The sequence below is a fragment of the Rhineura floridana genome, chromosome 1, assembly GCF_030035675.1.
Source record: "Rhineura floridana isolate rRhiFlo1 chromosome 1, rRhiFlo1.hap2, whole genome shotgun sequence".
Taxonomy (NCBI): domain Eukaryota; kingdom Metazoa; phylum Chordata; class Lepidosauria; order Squamata; family Rhineuridae; genus Rhineura; species Rhineura floridana.
The window spans coordinates 236,195,305-236,219,079 of NC_084480.1; the positions used below are offsets into that span (position 1 = coordinate 236,195,305).

The 23,775-nt window shown below is 40.7% G+C and overlaps 1 protein-coding gene across 2 annotated transcripts in view; it reads right to left on the reverse strand.

The window, feature by feature from the left end:
- The window catches only part of LDLRAD4 (low density lipoprotein receptor class A domain containing 4), a 429,669-nt gene that overhangs the window by 322,121 nt on the left and 83,773 nt on the right, over positions 1-23,775 (reverse strand). For both annotated transcript variants that reach the window (XM_061594738.1, XM_061594732.1), the window contains exon 2: positions 7,768-7,857. The gene's annotated coding sequence lies outside the window, so the exon portion shown is untranslated. The remainder of the gene's footprint in view (positions 1-7,767; positions 7,858-23,775) is intronic.

A 23,775-nucleotide genomic window follows, 5' to 3' on the forward strand; every position in this document is an offset into this window, starting at 1 on the left:
TGCCAATTCACATACAATCATGCACTGATTTCATTTTCATTATTGGGTTATATTTAATATTTCAGGGTTTCATTTGCAAGATTTATAATACATCCCATGTAACTAGCCATACAAACTAATCTGGGCTATTGCCTCAGTAAATTCACCAGAATTAACCTCGTATTATTACTGAATTATTCCCATATTATTCATCATGAATAGCCTGGGAATTAAAAAAAAAAGATCACATTTTAAATAGCAGGACCATCTAATTCTGCTACCAAATATATTAAAACACAGAGGAATAAACAAATAGAAACAGTCAAGGCAATATTGATAGGATATTCTATCAATATCCTCTTCCAAACCCCATACTCCAAAGTATACTCTTACAGCACATTCATAAAATGTGTTTTTAGTATACTTTATCTTTCCAAACCAGGTAAAGAAGGTAAAAGATCCACACTCTCTTGGATTAAACAGATTTTCTAGATCCATTTCAATTAGAATTTAGGCCTGGTTTTGGCATGGAATCTGCCTTGATCACCCTGTATGATGACCTTTGTCAGGACAGAGATAGGGGGAATGTGTCCCTATTAATCCTCCTTGACCTCTCAGCAGCTTTCGATACCATCGACCGTGGTATTCTTCTCAAACAACTGTCCGAGTTGGGGGTGGATGGCTGTCTCCAGAGGGTGGTGCTTGGGGAGTATTATTTGGGCCCATGGAGCCTGCAGTATGGGATTCCACAGGGTTCAGTTCTATCCCCCATCCTGTTTAATATCAACATAAAGCTGCTGGGTGGGGTCATCCGGAGTTTTGGAGTGCATTGTCAACAGTATGCTGATGATACACAGCTCTATCTCTCGTTACATCTACAGATGTGGCAGTGAATGTGCTATATCAATGTCTGGCCTCAGTAATGGACTGGATGAGAGCCAACAAACTGAAACTTAATCCAGATAAGATTGAGGCATTGTTAGTGGGTGGTTTCCTAGCCTGGATGGGTGCAGCATGCAAAGGGCAGCAACACAAGAACGGGCCTTCTGAGTGGTGACTCCCCATTGTGAAATACTCTTCCCAGGGAGGCATGCCTGGTGCCATCAGTATCTTTTTTTAGGCACCAGGTAAAAACATTTTTATTCTCCAAGGCCTTTGCAGCTTAATTTTCTGTCTGTTTTTAGTCAGGAGGGGATGAGTTGGATCTTATTTCTTTGTATTTTGTGAGTATTTTAGGATTTTTATTGCTGTTTTTATAACAGTTTTTAAAGTTTGTAAGTCACTTTGAGTTTCTTTTGGAAAAAAGCCACTACTACTACCACTACCACTACCAATATCATAATCAAGAAGATGCCAACTGTATAATTTTGCTCTACCACTCTGGTTGCTATCTAATATCTATGGGAAAGATGCAAAGATTATTTTGACTTCTTTTTTAGACTAGGATGTCTGCTTTTTCATATGCTGAGATGTAAGGTATCTTACTGTTCATGAAAGATAATTACTTTTTAAAAACCCAGTAGTTACAAGACAAACTGGGGAAGCTTAAGAAAATCCAAAGAGGTAAAAGAGGGCTCACGATGCTAGGTGGAGACAGAAGCAAACCATTTTGAAGCAAGCAAAAGTACACTAGAGTGCAATCTAAACCTAAGATCTTCTGAGATTATAGAGTCTGGATTCAGCGGATCGGTCTTCCCCAACTCAGGCAGCCAGGGCACAGTTGGCGTAAGTCCCTCAAGAGCTCAGCCAGAGATACAGCAGCATAAATTCCCTCACCCTGGCTCAGACTCAGTCAGCAGAACATATGTCGGCGTAAGTCCACAAGTGTGGTGAGAGTGGGACAGGACAAAGAAAGACTTACACCTATTTCAAACCCCTTTCAGCTCAGTCATGTGACCTAGCAACTTGGCAAAGCTAAGACAGCAAAAAGGCAGTCAAATTTGACAGTAAGTCAAATTCTTCCTGAACAGAGTTTGGAATGGGATGTCCCATGCTGGTGTAACTTAAGACAGCACAAATTATGCCAGCTTCCTCTAGTTAAGATTGCTCTGTTACTTACTCCTATTACACAAATGCAATCCTAGCCCAGCTCTGCCATCCTTATGCCAAATCTCCAGCCCTGCTGTCTTTATCTTAGCCAAAGGGACGACTGGTGCACCTGGATAGTATGCATCATTGGGTTGGTACCAATATCAGAAATGGGCCCAAAAAAGCAGCGGCTTTGATCCTAAATTCACACGGAACAGGCCTTTCCTACCTCTCTCTTCTTTCTGCAGCCCTCCATACCCTAGTTTCCAACTACACCTGAATTAGAAAACTCTCTGCTCTCTCATTCTGTTCAAATCCAAATGGCAGAAGTGCTTTTAGCTGTTTCTCTCTTTTCTCCATCTAAGCTGCAGGCATGTTGTTGTGTTCCCTTTTCCAGACTCTGACTGTATCACATTCCAAAAGGAAGAGAGAGGGATTCCCAGATATCCTGGACTATTAGCCAGCAATCAGTCAACAGGAGAGATGGTCACCCAGCAACCACAACACCATATAGAAGGGATAAAGAACCTAGGCCTGTCAGACCACCCCATTTGGTCCACTAGGCCATTTTAGCTAAGTCACACCCACCTACCCTATGTAATGATATGCGCCTATGGCAGACCAGTATCCGGTTCATTTTGAACTGGAGAACTGGCAACCATAAAGGCATCCTGGACTACTCCCCCTTTGTTTTACTGACTGATTAAGCCTTACCAAAAGACATGGATGCAGGCATCTATTGCAACAATCTTCATATTAATAATTCAGCTGTCCCAGAGGAACGTGCAGACCCTGAATGTTATCTTATTCCTTGGCAGATCTCCCTCATGCCTCATTGTTCAAAGACAGCAGTTTTAAATTGTCTAAATATGTGGTTCATTGTATTTGATGTATGATTGTTGTGAACTGCCCAGAGAGCTTCAGCTATGGGGCGGTATATAAATTTAATAAAATAAATAAATAAATAAATACAAAGCAAAACTACTTTTTCTCAGAGTGTCAGCAAGAAATACATCCACAGCATAGGATCACCTCATACCCAGATCCCTCCTTGTCAAATCGCTTTGAAAGAGAAAAAAGTGTTTTTAAGAGCAGAGTTTGAGACCCGAGATGGCGATCTGAGCTCCAACTTGTAACTATGCTCTTAAGAACTTTGAGCCACAAGTTGGGAAGGGAGTCTGTATTTCAGTGCAAATCTTGAGGCAAAGAGATTCCTTTTTGCCTTTTGGTCAGAGTTCCTTCACATCACTGCAGCTGTATTCCACTGCCCACACCCTTGGGCCTAGGATAGGTCACTGCTACCTATTATTTCCTACAACAGTAGGGACCCTCTGTCTCTTTAGAGTTATGAATGGGTTAGAATATTAATAATTAATGCTGCCATGCACCCAATGGTTTAGTTGCCCAAAGGAAGTGCCAACAATCAGCTGCTTGTTGCTGGAGGCCAGCTGATGGCCAACACTTTGTGTGCTGTGCCTTTGCCAGCATGGTTTAATTTCAAACTGTGCACACAAAACCAGGTAACCTGATGTCAGGTGGTCAGCCCTGCCCACCTGTCAAATGTGGCCCACAGGAGATGGGGCAAAATTACAGTCTGGACCTCTACCTAGATCCAGTTCCCCACTCTGACATACAGAATAGATAAAAATAGCATGAGACAGACAATATCCCCCCAAATGTTGGGTGAGTCCGTAAAAGCCCTTGCATGCTTTATAGAGAAGGGCATATGGACTTATAAGAAAAGACGAATAGTTTACATGACTATTTTTGGACATGTTTTGGACTTTATTTGAGATATAAAAATGTACACTTTGATTTGTGTTCATGTTGTCCTTGGCTGATCTTGAGGATGAGAAGGAAGCATTGGTAAAGCATATGTTTGACACAGACTTTGTTGTTTCAGCAGATATGTCTGAGAAAACACACTTGTGTCTGTTTTGCTAGAAGCCGTGAAACCTTTTGTCTCTTTTGTAGGCAGAGAAGACATTTCTACAGACAGTTGGCTCCTGTCCTAAATGCTGCCCCTCTTGGTTATTCAGTAGAATGTAGGAATGGAATATATGCCTTTTTGAAGCACATTTCAAAATGAGGCTGTGGCCACCAGTCTATAAAATGAAAAACTTTTGTTGCCTACAAAATGAAACAGGCAACATGTGCATATTGATCGGCCACTGTAGAGTCAGAAGCTGTTTTCTGTTTCTGTCGGGTTTGTGTCCATAAAGAGAGATTCTGAGTTTAAGAGAGAGTAGAGTTATCAGCTCTTAACCTGGAAATGGTGCCTGTCCCTTTAAATGCTTTGAGAGGATACAGCTCCTATACCTACCACTTGCTGGTTTCTTTCCTTCCATTACTCCTCTATAGGGATGGGTGAGAATTTTGGTTCAGTTCACATTTCAAGCCAGATCTAGCAGATTCACACTTTCCAAAATACTATAAGAACGAAAACATAGCCATCCTTCGAAATTTGAACTTATTCAAATTTTGCAATGCAGTTTGCCAACCAAACAATGTTAACAAAAATGCATACTGTGTATTGGGGGAAATATTAATAAAAATGAATATATGAGCGAAAATAACATGCAAAAATACATTATATGATGAGAAGTGGCTTAAAAATGTGTACATTAGCCAAAATGGCCTACAAAAATGTGATTAGGAAAAATTTGCACTAGAATGCTGAAGAATTTTCATGAGGTTTTTTTTAAAAAAATCACAAACTGCTGAAGAATTGTGGAGAACTGAATTTAATATTGGAAGAATGAGAAATTGAGAGAACCGAAATTGATAAATCTTTCAGTCCTTACTCTTCTCATTTGCTGCAGCAAACAGGACTCTGAAGTAACACAATTTGCATGTGGCATTCAAAAAGTCATCCTACTAAGGTTCTTGTCCTTCTAAAAAAAAAAGTCAGAATAATCTTGTAGCATCAGCTAACTTGAAAATAAAATCAAAATTTTCTCTCAGATCTGGAGAATACCCTTTTCATCTGATAACCGAACTAAACTAGTAATGAAATATTTGGAGGGGGGTTGTAGGGAAGGTGTAGCTAGACATCAGTTAGAGCTGGATGATGTTCTCTCTCACATGGCAGGTGTGCCTTACTACAGGAAAAATTAGAAAGCTTTCTTCCTCAATGCATCACTCTAGCTCTTGATTTAGTAGTTCTGAATACATCTCTCTGCAAGTTTAAATGACAAAGCAGCCAATCACACTCTGGCATATGTACGAGCCTGGAAATATCTTGCTTTCCTGTCCCATGATTATTCTCCATGCTGTACTCTGCCTGCCTTGAGGAAAGCTAACCTAAGTTCTGCTATCCAGAAAACACTTTGGTTTGTACTTAGTAGTTTAGACAGGAGCAACCTGTTTTTTCTGCTCTCAGAATTCCCGACATAGCCACACACCGGGACCCAATTGTGGGGTTGCACAGCTGACCTAGGTGAGGGAGGGGGAGGAATCTCAACATCTTTGGATCCTCTTCCTTGCAGGCTTCACCCAGCCCACCCACCCTTGGGATAAAAGCTCCCACTGAGGTATTAAATGGTCACTGTTTTAAGAGGGTCAGAAATGAATTTTTTTCTCCCAGAGTTTTTTTGCCTTTCTCTCAGCGAATAGCAAAAAAAGTTAGGCGCCATCTATACTTTGTCACAACTTTTATAATGGCGGAAATGGCATTGGGCAGGATAATTAACATAAGAGCGACATCCCCAAAAGGAGTCTGGGGATGGTTGTCATATTATGGCCTGAGTTTGGGGGGCAGATCTGAAGCCACATATCTCCAGTTGCTGGGGAAATCCAGGTGTCTTGCACACACCACACTGGGTCCATTTTACACTGCCCAGCTCCCAGGTTCTCCTCAGTAGTTGTTTGAGGGAGCGTTGATTCTGCCTCCAATGCCATGCTAATCCCACATACCTGCTGTAATCAATAAAGTTGTGGCCTATTTGAACCCATACCTGACTTAAGCTCTGTTCATTCTCTTACCATGCGCAGAGGCGCATCATAATGCCCCACAACAAAATTTCTACTACAAATTGTTGGCATGAATAAAAGTTATTTCTTCCTTTTATATGTAGTTGCTAATGTCCATTAGATATTTATCTCATTAACCTTAGAATTTAGAAAGTTTCCTTTGTAACATTCATTGTAAAGTCTATTTTTAAAAATATTTTTATCTTTGTGATTTAATTGAGGTCCACTCTTCTGGTCCCACAGAGGAGTCCATGGGTCAAGGCAGGTCAGCTGTTGTAGCACAAGGAAAGCGCCTAGTGAGCAACTTGCTCCAACAAGGATTGGTAGTGAAATGAGGCCCTTTAGCTCTGTCTCTCTAGTAGGGATGGAATCCTCCTTACATTTTGTTTTTCTGGCCCCTTGGTGGTCGTTAACAATCCGATTCCTTTTTCCTCCTTTTATCTTTTAATTTTTCCAGTCTCCAGTGTGTGTGTGTGTGTGTGTGTGTGTGTGTGTGTGTGTGTGTGTGTGTGTGTGTGTGTGTGTGTGTGTGTGTGTGTGTGTGTGTGTGTGTGTGTATATATATATATATATATATATATGCTTTATAGAGAATTATCAATATTATAATTGCTATTTATTCACGAGTCTCCACTGGTATCAAACTTTATTCTGAACTCTGTAATGATTGCCTGTTTACATTCCTGTTCAAGTGGACTGCAGAGCAGACAGATTAAGGCAGATAATCAAGTCAGTGTCTTCCCCCTCTGCTGCTTACAATCAATCCCTCATTCCCCCCTACTTATAATCAACACCTCATTCCCCCCTGCTGCTTTCTGTCTGTCATTTACAATCAACATTTCATTGACTCAGTGAAAGGTATACACATTTGAAGAGCTCACATAGAAAGTAGATTGATAACAGTATCACACTATGGATGATTTCAAAGCGAATTGTGAAAAAAAGAATGAATCAGAAATTAGGCGCAGAGAGTTCAAAGTTCTCTCTGCAAAGACAGAGAATATCAGAAATAATAATTAACTGATGCCAAATCAGAGTATTGCAGAAATGGAGCCCACTTCTAGTCTCAAGTACACCTCCCTAAAGTTCTGACCTAATTCTGCCTGTGAATTGTACAGACTAGTCCTCTGGCATAAACACAGGCACTTCTACATTCCATGGCCTTCTGTCTGGTGTGCTATGTGCACTGTTGGATTGGCAAGGTAGTGTGGGAGGCACTCAATGCTTTGAGCACAGATGAATGGGTCTGGGAGGGTTCTTGCTCTAATTCTATGGGTCCTGGTGCTGCGGCATCAGTTTCACAGTCTCCTGCATGCCGTTCAGTGGTTCCCTGATCACCAGCATAAAGTTCAGAGCCTGGAACCCAAGTCTGGTTCCTTAGTCAGTAGCACTATATCCTCCGATTCCAAGGCCATGATATCCATATGACCAGAAGTGTACTTTGAAAATTACAGTTTTCACTGTTTGAAATGCTATCTTTATCATCATTCTAATAGCCATATTTTAAAATCTTAGCAAGGCATTTCAAGCTATTGATCTTGAAGTGATTTGGCAACCTAGAGCTGCCTTCCCTGGCCTGGTGGTCCCCAGGTTTGCCTTCCAAATGTTTTGGACTATTACTCCTGTCAGCCTCAAATAGTCAGAGTAGTCCAAAACAGTCGGAGTATGCCAAGCTGGCTAGGGCTGCTGTAAAGGATGGGTAAAACAACCGAGGATAGCAGGGCTGCTTAAAAACAAAAGTGAAGAATCTGTTTCAAATGGAAAGTGATTTGTGGAATGTCTACTTACCAAGGCAGACATAGGAAAATCACGGTACACCTTTGAAACCAGTTCAAGTGGAAATCAGTGCTCTGGAGCTGAGCATATATTGGAAATATTCTGAAAAAAGGACACAAAGAAAAAAATTCAGTGTGCAATCTCCAATATTCCAAGGATGCCACATCAACAAAATCTTCAGCAAAAAGTGTAGTAATCTCAGCAGAAGAGTCATTATTATTATTATTATTATTATTATTATTATTATTATTATTATTATTATTATTATTATTATTATTATTATGCATTTCGAAGCCGGACACCCATAAGAAGGACCTTCTGCATAGGAAAACTTTGTTTTAGAAAACATTACTTGAATATTTTTAAAGCTGATAGTTTTTGTGAGATAAATTGAGCCCTGAATACTGCCCTTTTAAAATGTGAGCAGACTACTGAAGAGAAATGTATCACTCTGCTAAACAACTCTTCAGCCAAGTGAACAATTTGAATTATTGTACTTGGTAAGGCACTTACATCAGTGGCTTTTCAAATATGCCCTTTTAATTTTAGAGCAAAGAACAAGTGCTGACTTAACTCAATGCTGTTTATGATATTGTTCAAAACAATCAAATCTGAGATGTTCACAAATTCTTGTATACAAGCATATCAATTCAACTCTACTGCAGTCTCAGTCCTAGGCAATTTGTGAGTGAACTCATCACATCTTTGCTTCGGATTCCATTAGGGTTATGTGTCTGTCTCTCTTTACACTCAGGCCTTGCCAGTAATGTAGGATTAAACAACTCTCCAAGGTTGAATAAGCCACCATCTGTCTGTTTTGCATGGTGCAGTTTGCCATCCGGGAGACTTGTCCCTCAGAGCGTGTTCATACCATATGCCACTCTCAAGTGATCAGCCATGCCAAGACATTTGAGGGGGGGAAATGACTAAGTCTAGCTGGAAAACCCTCTCTAGAATTCCAGAGGAGGTTCTCCAAGGCTGTGTTTGTCAAACTGTTCAATCCTTCCTAACCTCCTGCAATATCCATCTGCCAGGAATTTTAGAGATATGTTGTCCAAAAGCAGAAACCCATTCTGTTTGGGTGATGTAACAATACAGCATTTTCTAGCTACAGTTCATGCAACTTTAGATATCCTAAAAGGCAAAAATCCACCACTTACAAAATTGGACAGATTTAGAATGGTGCATTCATTTTTCTATCTGACCGATCACGTTAACTTAAACATACAACCAATTATTCTTAAGCCTTGACAAACTCAAGAAGGAAGACCAACAAAATTCCAATCCATTTTTTAAGTGTTGGTAAAACAATTCTAAACAATCAATCAGTAGGTGGTATCCAATGCTGCCCATCTGCCAACAGAAATAATTAATCAGCAAAACAAGGGAGGCAGACAATTTTCAACAATTCCCCCTCTACCCTGCTTCTCCCCCTCACCCCAAATCTTATCTGGAGAGTTGGGGCCTCCTCTTACAATCAAAGAAAATCTACCAAAACTGATCTCCAAATTTTTGAAGACTGGCAGCGTCTTCATAGGAAAAGCCTAACTAGACTGAATGATTTGGGAAGAATCTGTCAACAACAACATAGAAAGATGACTAATCATTTCTCAATACACAGGAAGCTAGCCCTGAATAACTGTTCTTAAAACTAAAGCTTGAATTCCCTCATTTATGTTGTACATGTTACTGCTCGAACATGTAGCATGACATTTCAGCACCTCAGTGATATACCGTCATATATCTGAATCAGAGCAGACTTATCTTGAGGATAATGAAATGAGAATAAAACAAGGTCAACAGCAGACTTCCCTAATACTCCATATTTTTCTTCAACCCTCAATATTATTTTTTAAAAGAGCAAGTTACTCTACGGGGAAACTGTGTATTCCCCATCTGTTTTTACAGTAGGGTAGTGTTATCCAAAATGGAATCTATTCTCACTGATATAATAGTGAACTGGTGCTCTCTATCTTTTTAAGTCAGTCTTGCTGGACATTTTATAATTGCTTCTCCGCGTTTGCTGTGTCCCAAAATGGAGGACTTTGCTGATCCCGGCAAATAATTCCTAGTACTTTTGTCTCCTCCTTTGTGCTACATGGGTCGTGCTACATGCTAGAGAACAATGGAAAACTCCTTCTGTTTCACAATCGTTTGGTGAGAAGTGTTTTGACCAAACTGTAAGAAGGTGCCCAAGTTCCACATATGCATCCCTAGTCATGTAAATGGATGGAGATTCCTAAACTGTCAGTCCCCCTTCCCTGTCAGCCTCCTCACAAATGTGCAGGGCTGTAAGATGGGTATAGAGGTCAGACTGGATTATCTCCTAAATTTTATACTGCACTCTGTGGCACCCTTCCAGCTGAGATCAGACAAGCCCCCTCCCTGTTGAGCTGCAGGCACTTGACAAAGACCTTTCCATACCAGCAGGCATTTTAAGTCAGTTGTACTATGCCTATTTTATGTTTTTTTTTGCCTGTGGTTTTTGTTGTTTTGAATACCATATTGATTGATGCACTGCTTTGTAACAACTTATGGTGAACAACAGTCTATAAATATTGGATATAAATAAATAAAATAACAGGATTTTTAGTTGTCTCTTTCCCCCCTTTCTTGGATTTGCTGGTATCCAAATACAAAAATGACTGTCACAGGCGCTCTCTGTATTAATGTCAACACACACACACACTTTATTTCAGTCCACACACAAGGCCTGCTTATCTTTATTGAGGGAGTGGTTTGGTTTTTCTGCACATAAAATGAACATACACATCATGATTCAGCTAATATGCCTCAGCTAGCATGAACACAAACATATGCATGCCGTAAGTAGAGTCTCTAAGGAGGATTTACTCTTAGGGAAGCACAAACTATGAGAAAATACTTTGAATGGGAGTAGGTAAATAGGTGGTAGTCAAGATGATTCTAGTCTTTCTTCTGGCATAGTAGCAGCTGAGCCCTATTGTGCAATATGTGAGTATTTACTGAATGGGGAAAAGTTCATGCTGCAATTGTACCTCCTGGCCGACAGCAGTGGGGCTCAATGGAGCAACACAGGCAGCACCGCATCCACACCTGAAGTAATTGTTCATGTGAGCTGGTGTAGCAAAGAGGCCTAAATCAGGCCCCTTACCATCACATCATGGCAGCAGTGCTGCCCCACCCCACATGCTTCATTTGGGAGGGTTCTGCTGGCTACTACTGGTGGAGATGCTGCCAGCAGTAGCTTCCACCTGCCACTTCTTTGGCAGGCATATTGGGGTGCTCCTCTGTGTCAAGCCTTCCCCATCAATGGCAGAACTACACTGCCAATGGAGGCTAGTAGAGGAACTCCTCCTCTCCATCCAAGCCCCCGCCAGCATAGTGGCTCGGAGGGTTGGACTGCTTTGCCCATAACATATAAGCAGAGAAGATGGAATATTGTCTCTTTTAGCATGAAATTGCTTTTAAAAAGCAAAGCATCAGATGAGCTTTTGTAGACAATTCTGTACTTTGTAAACAGAAGGCAAAACCCATCCAAGAGATATTCCTTTCCTCATTTGACATTTTTTTTGGTAGGGATGAGTAATCTTAGATCATGCTTTTTATCATTGTACCTTTTTATACAGCAGCTGTCTCTCAGTACAGCATTAAAAGAATATCAGTCAGCAGAGACTTAAGCTGCAATCCAATACAAACCTACCTGGAAGTAAGTCCCATTGAACCAATGGAGCTTACTTCTGAGTAGATGTGCACTGGTTTGCAGCCTACATGCCAAAATGTCCAGGCTAAAAATGAGATGTTTTTCAAAATAAGGATGAAAGTACATTTTTAGAGCAGTGAATGCAATTCAGAAGTATCCTCACTGCATTTGGTTCAAATCTGGACCCTTCTCTACAGTCAAGGATGTCACTGGCATTTTGTGTTACCCAATCCTGTCTGCTTCCAAGCTGCTGTGGTGGGACATGAAACCTACCTTCCAAGACCTAATCAATATTGTTTAGATAGCTTTGCTGTTGGTGGCCTCCTTGTGGTTCCTGTTGAAGGCTATAAACACTCTAGTCACCAGAAGAGTTTCCATTAGCCACACGGGGGAACAGGTTGATCTGCCAATCAGTTATGAAATCTCTTTGAAGCTGATTTTTTTTAAAAAAATACTCAAGCTGCTCCCACCAGGTTTTACAGTTAAAAGGGACTGTGTTTGACTAAGATTGTGTGTCCCTGTATTCAGAAAAGAAAGGTGGAGACGCACTGGAACTGGCAGAACAGTGAGTGTGTTTCTACTTGAAAAGGCAATACCTCATTTGTAGCATTTTCTTTAGCCTTCAACTTCTTTTCCTTTGAATTTCCTGGATGTTCCTTTTTGTCTGTCTATGTAGATATATAAGTTCCTACAAGGCTGTTCTTGTGGAATAATTTCCATGGGGCATTTGTGTCCTATGTGATGATTACTGTAAATCTTCCTTGCAACTAGTGGATTTCTGTACAAACTTCTCCAAAGGGCGTCTTGTCCTTGTTGAAGGCTTTGGCATTTACAAAGCTTGAGAGATCATGGTTCTGTATTTTCCAGTCTGAACAGCTCAAGCCAAAAGAGCAGGGAGGATAGCAAACCTGCTCATTGTTGGGCTTAAGATGACTGGTTCTTCTTTTCCTTTGACCTACAGCAATGGCGTCATTCCTGAGGGGAGGGTCATCTAAAAAGCTTGGCTCCAGATTGTTATGTTGGTGTTCAAAGAGACTAGCAAGTCTGAATTGTAATTGATGGAGTAGCATGAAGCAGGCTGTAAACATTATACCCGTTTTGTTCATAAAAAGAAATATTTTAGCACACATTTTTGCAGTCAATGAGGAATGAATGCTGCAGTAACAAGCATGCGCGATAATGCACCTACGACATCAACCCAGACACAAGCCAAAACAAGAACTGAGACATCTTTTTCCTGTGTAACTCCAATCTGTAATGGCAAGCAGCTAAACAACATGCTCTTCAGCCAGATGGCTTAAATAAAAAGAACACTTTTTGTTAATTAGGAAATAAATGAATCTGCTGTTAATACAACATGTTACAATGCAGGAGACCAGCTTAAATTTGGGGGCACTTGGTCTTTCCAAGCAGGAACACCAACAATGTTATGAAACGGGGCTTCCACAGGGCAGTAGTTGGCTTTTGTAGAATGTCATCAACCTCTTCCAGTACTCAGTGAAACACTATTTCTTAAAATAAAAATAAAAAGGGTGAATATTATCTAGTTGCACGGAATGGAAATCATCTGCATGGGCTCATTTAGCCTGCCAACTATGCACATCGCATTCTGTTTTAAGTCTTCTATTTTCATGGAACCTTTATGTTTGCAACCAGATCTATGGACTACAATCTAAAACATCTGGATAAGTCTTTCTCACTTCCTTTATACATGGCCTATTCAATTTTTTCTCCAAGGAGAGAAATACAGGTGGCTACACATTGGTAGCCACTTAGTTACCATGTCACCACAAACCCATCCAAATATAATTTCTGGTAACATGGCAACCAAATGGTCAGAAATAAAAAAATCCTAATGGCCATCTTTAAATCATATAGTTGGAAGGTACTTCAATGGTCATCTAGTCCAACTACCTGCAGATGCAAGAAAATGGTACTGTACTCTATTCTATGCATCTGAATAGCTGAAAGTAGTAATAATACATTTTAAATACTGTTGCATTTTTAAATAACAGGGAGAAGTTAAAAGGTCATAACTGTATGAAGCCTGATGTCAATTGTTACACTTATAAAGGTAGATGTACAGACCTCAGAGTTAGACCTGTCAGCTTATATATCTATTAGACTGGAAGATTCAAAAGGTCACACTTTCAAGGCCATTTAAGAACATTCTGTTGGCTCTCACTAGTTTATAAAACGAATGAGCAGGCAGAGATAGGAGTAATTAAAAGGTCACTGACTGAAACTGTATCTAAGGGCAGTCACAACATTACCCAAGATCAGTGTGGTCTGAAAATGAGTCTAGGAAGAGGTGAAGATGAGCTAATATCACTGAAGACAAAAGCTGTAAGAGCCAGCTGTGAGGAGAAGGTGGTTCTCCAGGAAAGTTTCTGACCAGAGTGACAGTAGCGTGCAGATGACCTTAGGAAGTAGGAAGACATCAGAGGAGGCAACTGTTACATCTTGTCTGCGTCCTGGTCCTCAGGTTCCCCTAATCAAAAGCCAGAGTTCAGGAAAAGTTGATGCAAGCCTTATAGGGAAAAAGCATCAGCCTCAGGAAACTGATGGTCCTTTGTGAGTGACAGCTGAGACTCCATTTAATCCTGTATCCTTTGGTGGATACCTAACCAGATGGAGAGCTGGGTTTCTAATTTATAATACCAATTTAAAACCAATCTGTAATACTGTCTGAGGAAGAATTAGTAGCCAGATCTTCCACAGTTTAGGGTGTCAACTGGTGGGATATAAAACCACCATCCTTCATACATGATGGTCCTTCAGTGGGGTAAGACCCATATTACTCTGCATTTTGTTGGTAGAGAATCATTCTCTCCGCAGAGTGCAACTGACTTTACCATTAAGGACAGGCCTGGGCATAAGAAATATTAAAGGACAAAAGATATGGTTAGCGAACAGTCTGCTGATATAATTTTTCTGCTGAAGAGGGCAGGCAGGTCACCTGGAGTCTCTGACCAATCCGAACTCACAGCCACAGAGAAAAGTGGAGATGTTTGTCAAGAAATACACATTTAGACTTAATCAAATTACTAGTGGATTGGTCGCTGGAGAAAACCTTAATGTTACTTTCCCAGCGTTAATTAATAGCTAAATAAGGGTTTAGATATGATAAAAGTTCCAGGGACTTTAGGCTTTTTCACTTACTATGTTGCTTGTGATGGCTGCTGCTATGGAAGGAGGTTTGGCTTAAACCATTCTAGCTTCCACTAATGAGGCTGAGCTTAAACCACTGTAGTTTTCTCAGATTCTTTGGCAATAGCACTGTATTCATTACCTGAAGTAAGGCCAAAACAGACATGTAATTCTGGGCCAAAACAGACATGTAATTCATATGCAGAGTTCCAGTGCAACCGAGCTTCACAGAGATATTGATTCCCATTTTCACCAGGAGCCACTGCAAAGAATAGCTGCATCAGCAAGTGTCAGATCTTGTATTAGCAGTGTGAGCACCCAAAAGCCTGACTCGTGCTCACTGGGCAGTCTTGGGCAAATCACAAGTCTAAACTATTTTAGGAATGTTTCGACAATAATTAAATAATATTTGTAAAACACTTCTTACCCTGGAAATACTACAGAAATGTCAAGCTGTTATCTCATTCTACAAGGGAAAGCTATCTTCCTTCTATTTCAAAACTTAAACATTCCAGCTTCACCTGGATAATTCCAGATCTGGCTCTATTGCAGCATATTTAGGAAAACAAAGAACATAAAGAAATTCTAAACAGGTATATTTGACTGAGTACTGCATACATATTGTCCATATCTATCTAAGGATATATTGAAGACATGAGCCGATTTGAAAAATTTCTTCCAGTCGTCCCTGAACACTGATTTTTATTTTTATTTACATGTATTAAGTAAAGTTGGAACTGTATTACATTTATTCATTACAATATTAAAGATTTATTAGCAATTCAAAACATGTAGTTTTAGGATATTTGAGTCTTTCACATACTTATATATATGTTACAGATACAAGAGTTTGGGGAAAATGCTCCAAAAATTATTAACTCACCCTCCATACATGCCACATACAAAGCAATGGGCTGAGGACTCTCCCACTCACCACATATAAAGATTTCATTCTTCTCATGGTTTTGGGAAAAAATGCCTAGAGTAAAATTTATTTTTAAAAGATCAATAAGGGATGTGGGATGTTGTGCATAATTGCCTTTCTCCTGGCTAAAAACAAAAAATACCATCACGCCTTGCAAAAAACAGTGAATATGGATTTCACATCCTCAAAATTATTTTACTAGAAAGGCAACTCTGCTTACCTTTGAAGCTATTTGGATGCAAACAAACAAAAACAGTGCATCGAGGACAATCAGAATAAAAGAAGTGGGGCACTCGTGTACACAAACCAAAAAGACGCACACTAAAAAGACACAAAAATATTTCATGCTATTTTACAACTTTCACTCATGAAAAACTACTCTCTTGCTACAGCATCGTTTTGGAAAAGCAATTCATAAACAGCACAAAAAATAAAGATAATTAACTACCCCCCCAATATAGAAGCAAAAATAAATACTACAAATGTAAACAAATAAACTACTGTAGTTACACTCAGTGTTGCCAGTTACAGCAACTTGTTATTTGAGTCTCCATTATTCAGGTGACTTCCATAGATCCAATAGCAAAATTTCGTGAATGCCAATCTTGCATTTTTGATAAAGGAATTATCTCTATATCTTGATTGCAATGAATTCTACATTATAAAAAAAGTGGGAAAAGAAGTGGGAAAAGTTCCTGGAACAATTTATTCTGAAGTCTAACTTTTAACCCAATATTGTACATTTTATCAATATACTCATCATCTTTGGATATGCATTCTTTGGGCTAGCACAAAAGTATTTCACATCAAAACAATAAGCACAGAGTATCTGTCATTGTGTTTAATAGTTACTAAATATATTCCCCCAAAGTGTCCATTTTATTATTAAATAAAACATTCTTGGCTGACTGTGACTACTTACACACAACAAATTCTTCAGTGCTGCCATTGGTCTATTCTTTTGCTCTTATCCGCAAGTAGCCATGATAAAAGTGCACACGTCACAGCTAATAATATCGTTATAGAGCCAATGTTGTCAAATTTTGTCATGGTAGGGCCATTTATGGAAAAGACATAGCAAACCATTAGCAAAGGTGACCCAATCAGATAGCTCCCTCTAGAGGTCATTCTGTTCTTCTAGAAAAACAAGCCTTTATATATGCATCAGACAAAATGCTCAACATATGCATGCAAGAGAGGTTGTCATTCTCTCTCCCAGACTAATTTCTGCTAAGAAATTATTCTATAGTTCTAGACAGAAATTATGCATATTACATAGTATGAGAGTTTGGTAAAGTCATTTTGTTCACACTCCCAGCAAGAAATTCTTATCCTGAAATAGCTAACGAGCAGGAAACTAACAAAAACTTAAAAATTCTGAAAAATGTCACTGCCCCATTAAAACAGCTCTTTATTTGATGCTGTACAGCATTTTCCTCCCCCTGGTTGGTTTCATTATATTAAGAAGCAGAGTGTTCTGTAAACAGATTTGCTTCGTTTCCATGTAAGTTGGCAAATTTCCGTTTTGCAGAACCAATTTCTATCAGGGGAATAAAAAAAAAAGGAAACCAAATCCCTTGTCCTATTCCAGCATTCATTCTGCACAATAAATTTCTTATTCACAACAAAGGGTAACACATTGGCAGGAAAGAAGTTCAGTCATTGGAAATAAAATCCTAGAGTTAAAAATAAAAATTAAGGCTACCCAAAGAAAGGCCACCTGATTAAGATGGTGAAAGTGTTTTCAGCTTTGGCTGCCTGTTCTGTGATTCTAACAACTGGAGTTCAAGATTATTTTTTTACTTAATTTGCTTTCAGTAACCTTTTCGTTTAAGTTGGCCTCATGAAAATGCTTCCAAACCACAAACTAAACATGGCTACTAAACTATGAGTGCTCAAATGCAAAACACAACATCCAAGTATCATTCACTGATTCTGGATTACAGCAGAAGCAGAGACAAATGTCAGTCCAGAGCAGGGAAGGGGAACTTGTGGCCCTCCAGATGTTGGCCTTCAACTCCCATCAGCCCCAACCAGCATGGCCAGTAGTAGTTCAACTACATCTGGAGGGCCTCAGGTTCCTCCCACCGGCTCTAGATGTAGAGACAAAACAGCTGAAATAGCCTAAGAAAAGCAAGATCTTATAACTAATAAGATAGCTAACATGACTGAAGCTTTGCAGTAATGCGGAGGGGGGGAGCAGATTGAGGGATGCCTGAATGCTTGTCTGCTTTTTGAATGAGAAAGCACATCATCAAAGATCTTTGCTTCCACATGCCAAAAAAAGGCACAGAGAGGATATGGGTTCAAGTGGGGCCCAACTTTGATTATAAGGCTGTGAACACACTAGTTGCCTACAGCAATGCATCTCCATTAGCCACACTTGGAAGAGGAATGGGTTGATTTGCCGATCAGTTATAAAATCTCTTTGAAGCTGATTTAAAAAAAAAAATTACTCAATCTGATCCCATCTGATTTTACAGTAAAAAGGGGGAGGGTTTGATTAGCGTTGTGCTCCCCTATTTTCAGAAGAGAAAGGTGCACACACATGCGTAACAGTGAGTCTACCCTATGTCTGGACCGCAAGAAATCAGTACAGGTACCTAGGCAAGAACTAGGGAATGCTGACCTTGGAATCTGTGGCACAACCTTAGCTCCAAGCATCACTACCAGGAACAGCTGGCTTAAACAGAAGGCAGGACGGGCCTCAGGGTTTCCATGTCTCCTCCTCTAAAGGGATGGGGCAAAACACACATACACATGGGCATGAGGCAGGCAGTGGGAGGAGTCCAACTGTGTGTTCAGACACCGTTATGTTATGTTAATGTTTGTTTATACCCTGCCTTTCGGCCACAAGGCCCTCAAGGCAGCTTACAGAAAAAGTAAGCACAAATATAAAAATGCATCAACAAGGCAATACATCAAAAAAGCAATACATCAATAAGCAATACACTGTACAAAAAATTAAATTAAATACCAAATAACATTATATTAAGAAAAAAAATCCAGGAAAGGCATTCTGTCTCACCTGAACTTACAACTATTTCAAGAAGCGGTACACCAGTCCGAAACGGCGATGGCCTACAGCTCAGGCCAAGGGTAGTACAGCTTAATGCTGAAGGTCACCGTCTGCATGCCCTGGCCCATGACAACGACGACAATGCCGCTGGTACAGTGGAAGCAGGGCAGCAGCAACCGGCAGGCCAACCAACTGGTCTGGCCCGTGGGCCCTCTGATGCGCAGCGGTAGCTCCCAGGCCTCATAGTCTTGCAGCTCTTCCAGGGCGCTGGGTGCCACCGTAAATTCCTCTCAGGCTGACCAAACGACTCCCCGGTTACGTCTGCAGGTGGAGCAAACAGACCGGGTAGGTGTAGACCTTGATTGGCCAGTTGTCACCAGCTCGTTGTCGTTGTTGGGCAGCATGGAATCGAAGAAGCCACAGGCCACGGCGCGGACGATGGTGCAAACGGGGCCAAGACAGTGCATGGGCACATCTGCTGGGGCGGCTTGCTCTTGCCGTCGCAGTTGTAGTAGCACAGTGGATGGTAGAGCAGGTAGTCCGGGCAGGGCCGGTGCCCAAACTGCTGGTGGTATTCCCGGCAGGACGGAAAGCACTCCTCGCTGCTCTGCAAGACCTCCAGCAAGAGATCACCCAGGTTCTGATGGCAACTCAAAATATGAAGAGCTGCCTGCTGCAGCTTCTGATCGTTTCCTGCAGGCATTGCCGCTGCAACGCCTTTTCCTGGCAAACCTTGGTTTCCTAATGGATAAACTAAACATGTTGTGCGGCATACATGATTAGGAATTTCTGTGACTGGTTGGTTTGCTTGACCTTTGCAGATTGAAAAAGTGGCATTCTGGGATTATTTAATATTTTCCTGAAGTAAAATCGGCTTAATCATAGATCTCCCTAGTCACATCCAGTTAAGCCATAAGGATCACAACTTTAACACGAAGTCACAAATAGCAACAAGCCACTATCCCGGGTGTAAGGAACTTTTGCCGCCCCCCAGTTGTTGCTGTACTACAGCTCTCATCACCAGTGGTTATGCTGGCTGGGGCTGAAGGGAGTTGTAGTCTAACAATACTTGGAGGGCCGTAGCTTCCCCAACCATGACTTATGCTAACGTCCCTATGTTGATGTGAAATTCAGCAAACGTGCAGAGTAATATTAGCATGTAGATTGCTGCATTACCAACAGCAACAGTGGAAATATACCACATGAATACCACATGAAGAAGTAAACTGGTTGAAAAAAACTCATCTGATCAGACAAAGACAATTAACTATGTAAAAGCAGAGGAACAGAATGCTTTGTCTTGAGAATATTTCAAGAATGTAATTATCACAGGAAAAGTTCTTATGAAATTATTTTAATGAATGTATAATTAAATAACTTTAATTTCAAAATAAATGCACTATATTTATATTTAATATACTTAAAGGGATTTATATTATTACATTTTCCTTTATGTGTTTTAATGTATTACGATCCATGTAGATACGTAGAAATAAAAACCCAAACAGACCAGTACATTACGAAAACATAGTATGGAGGATAGATATTCTGTATTTTTAAAAAATGAAACACTTATTTGCTTGCATTGTAAAAAAAATCCTGAAAAGAACAACTAATCTTTTGAAGAGAGAGAGAAATTATCTTTGAATTGTTAATATTCCAATTAACACCTAAGATTAGTTCAGCTGTTTTGTTCTCAGTATCTACCAGGCAATTTCCCCATTTTTACAACAGCCTTTCATACACCAAAATATGAGAGAAAATAATTTTACTAATTCTTTTAATTAAAAACCCACACAATAACAGAAGGGCTCAACTTACAAAGTCAGTGTATGAAGGTGCTTAGAACTGCTTACTAACAACTGGCTAGATCATGTTCCTTAAATTATCCCATAATTCCTAGTAACTGTGCTGTTTTACTCATAGAAGACTGAAAGGAGGGCACAGACTACTTGAATGAGATAAATAGAAAATGGCATATGTAACATGTCAAACACTAAAATATGGCAGGAATGTCCCAAAGGGACATTACTGCAGTAGCACAGTATCTTTGTTCAGAATTAATATTAGTTTGTATGTCAGCAGAACAGGAGAAATCCCCTGAGAAATGAGCCATATTAAAAACTTGCCAATGTTTTATTGTTAATGAGAAACCGCTTTTATACATGGAAGTTTCAGCTAGCCTGGGTTGTTGTTGTTAATTGCCCAATTGGTCCCAGGAGGGTTACAAAATCTAAAATACAATTATTAAAAAGAATTAAAACACATTTCAAGTCACAAGAATAGTGATTCTACAAGACATATTCTACAAGAATGTAATACAGAAGCATAAGGATGATGGAAGAAATATATTGGCTGTGCATGCATGGTGTCATACTGAACTACAGACAAGATGACAAGCTAAAGATCCAGCCCGTGGTCTCATCATTCATTCATCCATCCAATCCCATCAATTGAGCAAGACAGTAACACATGTCCTCTCTAGCTTAAATTACAGCAAAACCATGGGTTGTAATCATAGGTCATTTTAAAAGGACCCTTGTCATTAAAGACAGCTTAGTTTGGAAACATTATGTTTATCAGGAACTACTCTAGCACAACTTGCCTCTCCTCAATTTTAGCTAAGTTTAGAAATCCAAAGATGTTAAGCACTACAAGTCAGCAGGCGGTAGTAAGAATGCAGAGTTAATCAATGATAACCTCTCATGCTGCATATTCATAAAAGGGAGGAGCTTTCAGACAAGTGATCTGCAGCACAGTTTGAGAATACAGACTCCTGTAAGAACATACTACGCAGCATAGCTAAGCAGCTTGAGTTCTTACTCAGTGGGCAGCTGCTTAGAGCATACAGGAAATATTTATTTATTATAACACATAAACTCTTTTGGCAGTCACAAAGTGCTCAGTATGGAACAGGTTTATCAACCCTCACAAAAGATATGTTTAATAAGCTTGTTTCCTGACCACCCATGAACGCATCAGAATCTTACCAATCTAGCTCATACATGCACAGTGAAATGTGCACAGTGAAATATACTGAGGATTTTTGCTAAACTCCCCCCCCGATTTTCTCACTATCTCTGTGACACAGATCACAGAGTGGGAGCCACCCTCCCAGGCAACACCTCCTCTGCTGCAGGCGCAGGCTGGCTGTGCCACTTCACATGTCGCTGCGCACCCAAGATGGCAGGCGTGCCCGCACAGCATGCTAACACAACCGGGCCTATTTAAGCTGCTGTGTCACCACTGTGACTGCCTGGTGCTGGCCCTGCAGCTGGGCCCAAGGACAGAGCTGGAGGCTGGGTGTGCAGAGGTTCTTGCAACTGCATCCTGACCGGGGGAGCCAGCAGAGAAAGCAACAAGACAGGTGGCAACAGATACACTCCTAACTGCAAAGTACCTCTTGCCTTAAAGGATAGAAAATGAGTGGGCAAAGGACAGGTGGGGTTAATCTGACCGAGCCTCAGTTTGCCTATATTTCTGTTTATCAGAACAAATAATTCCCAAGTCACACTCATGTTTCTGTATTATCTGGCAACCAGGGATAGAGGATATGGGTCCCTATTATGTTAAACTGCCCTCCCCAACATCCAGACACTGTGGAACTTCCCTAATAACATTCTCTGCCACCAAGGCCAGCCCTAGGATAAATAGTCCCCTGGGCAAGGATGCCCCCATGGTCAGAGCCACCCAGAGGTTTATGCAGGTGTGATATTGGGGCCCTGCTGCTACCCCGGCAAGGACTCCTGCATGTGTGCACAAAGCTGGGAGCCACATGTGAGAATTACTGCATGCACAGACTATGTGTGAGAATTCTCACCTGCCACTCCTCTTTGCCATGAGAACAAATAGAAAGATAGACGTGCTTCATTTTTTCTTATGTGGGGATAAGGGAATAGGGATTGGTTGGTGCTTCTCCTGAATACCTCCACCAAATTCCAAAGCCCTTCTGGCTAGGGTTGCCAGATCAGAAACATCCCAAACCCTGAGATTTCAGGGGTGGGCCCTAGTGATGTCATGGGACGGGCCCTAGTGATGTCATTAAGAATGATACATTAAGCATCAACCACAGTTGCTTGGACCACACCACTCAAACAAACAAAAAATTTCTCTGATTGGAAATTAAGAAATCTTAGCTAAATGAGGGTGTTCCCAGGTCCAGCTGAAGGGAGCCAAGTGTTGTGGAGATGTTAGATGGGAGCACTCAGGATTAAAGGTGGATGCCCCTGAAGGCTGCCATTCTAAACACACTTACTAAGGGACTAAGCCCCATAGAACTCAACTGGACTTACTTCTGAGTAGATACGGTTAAGATTGTGCTGTTGTCAAGGCTTGACTAGGGATCTTCTGCAAAGATATCCATATTAAAGCAGGGTTGGCAACACCATGCCTGGAATGCCCTGCCCCTGTCTTTTAACATTACTGCTGCAGACTTCTTTACAGACTTGACTCTTCACTTCAGAAAGCGGTTTGAGAAGAAGTTAAGATGATTCTCTACTCATTCCTGCCTACCATGTGGGCTGCTATAAACTCACTATGACAGCCAACCCACTTCCAATGAGTAATAATTAACAGAGAGAAAACGCTCATGGTTTGGTCTACCTTCACAGGCAGTAGACTGGGAACAACAGCAATTGAAGCCACACTCACAGTATGTGAATTCTTTTTTACCACTATTGGGCCAACAGTTGTACCAACAAGGTACATTATCAGTGGGTTTAAGGGGGTTGAGCTGAGTGCATGGAATCACTGTTGTTGCTTCTATGAATGTAAGGAGTGAGGTCAGAGGTAAATGAAATGCAAATACAAAAAAAGAAAAGACAGTGATGATTTCCTAAATGCAATACCATACCAACCATAACACGATTCCTAAGAGTAAGGCAGAAAACTCAGCATCCCACAACCAGTCAAGGTTCCTAACCAAAAAACAAAACCAGCAAACCTGGCAGCCAGAAATCTTCATGCAGCACAACCTGACCCCGGGGCTGCAGTTTGTGCAGAATGCTGCAGCACGATTGCTGACATAAGTGAGGCCTTTTCAGCACATAATATCTCTGCTTTGAAATCTGCACTGGTCATCTATTTGCTACCAGGCCAAGTTCAATGTGTACTTTCCATGTTATGAGTGCCACATAATACTTGTTCGACCCTTTAGTGTGGCAATGTCTACACTTTCTCCTTGTCTACTAACATTAGGCAGGCACCTTCATTGTATTCTTTTCAGCACTTGCTAAAAACATTTTT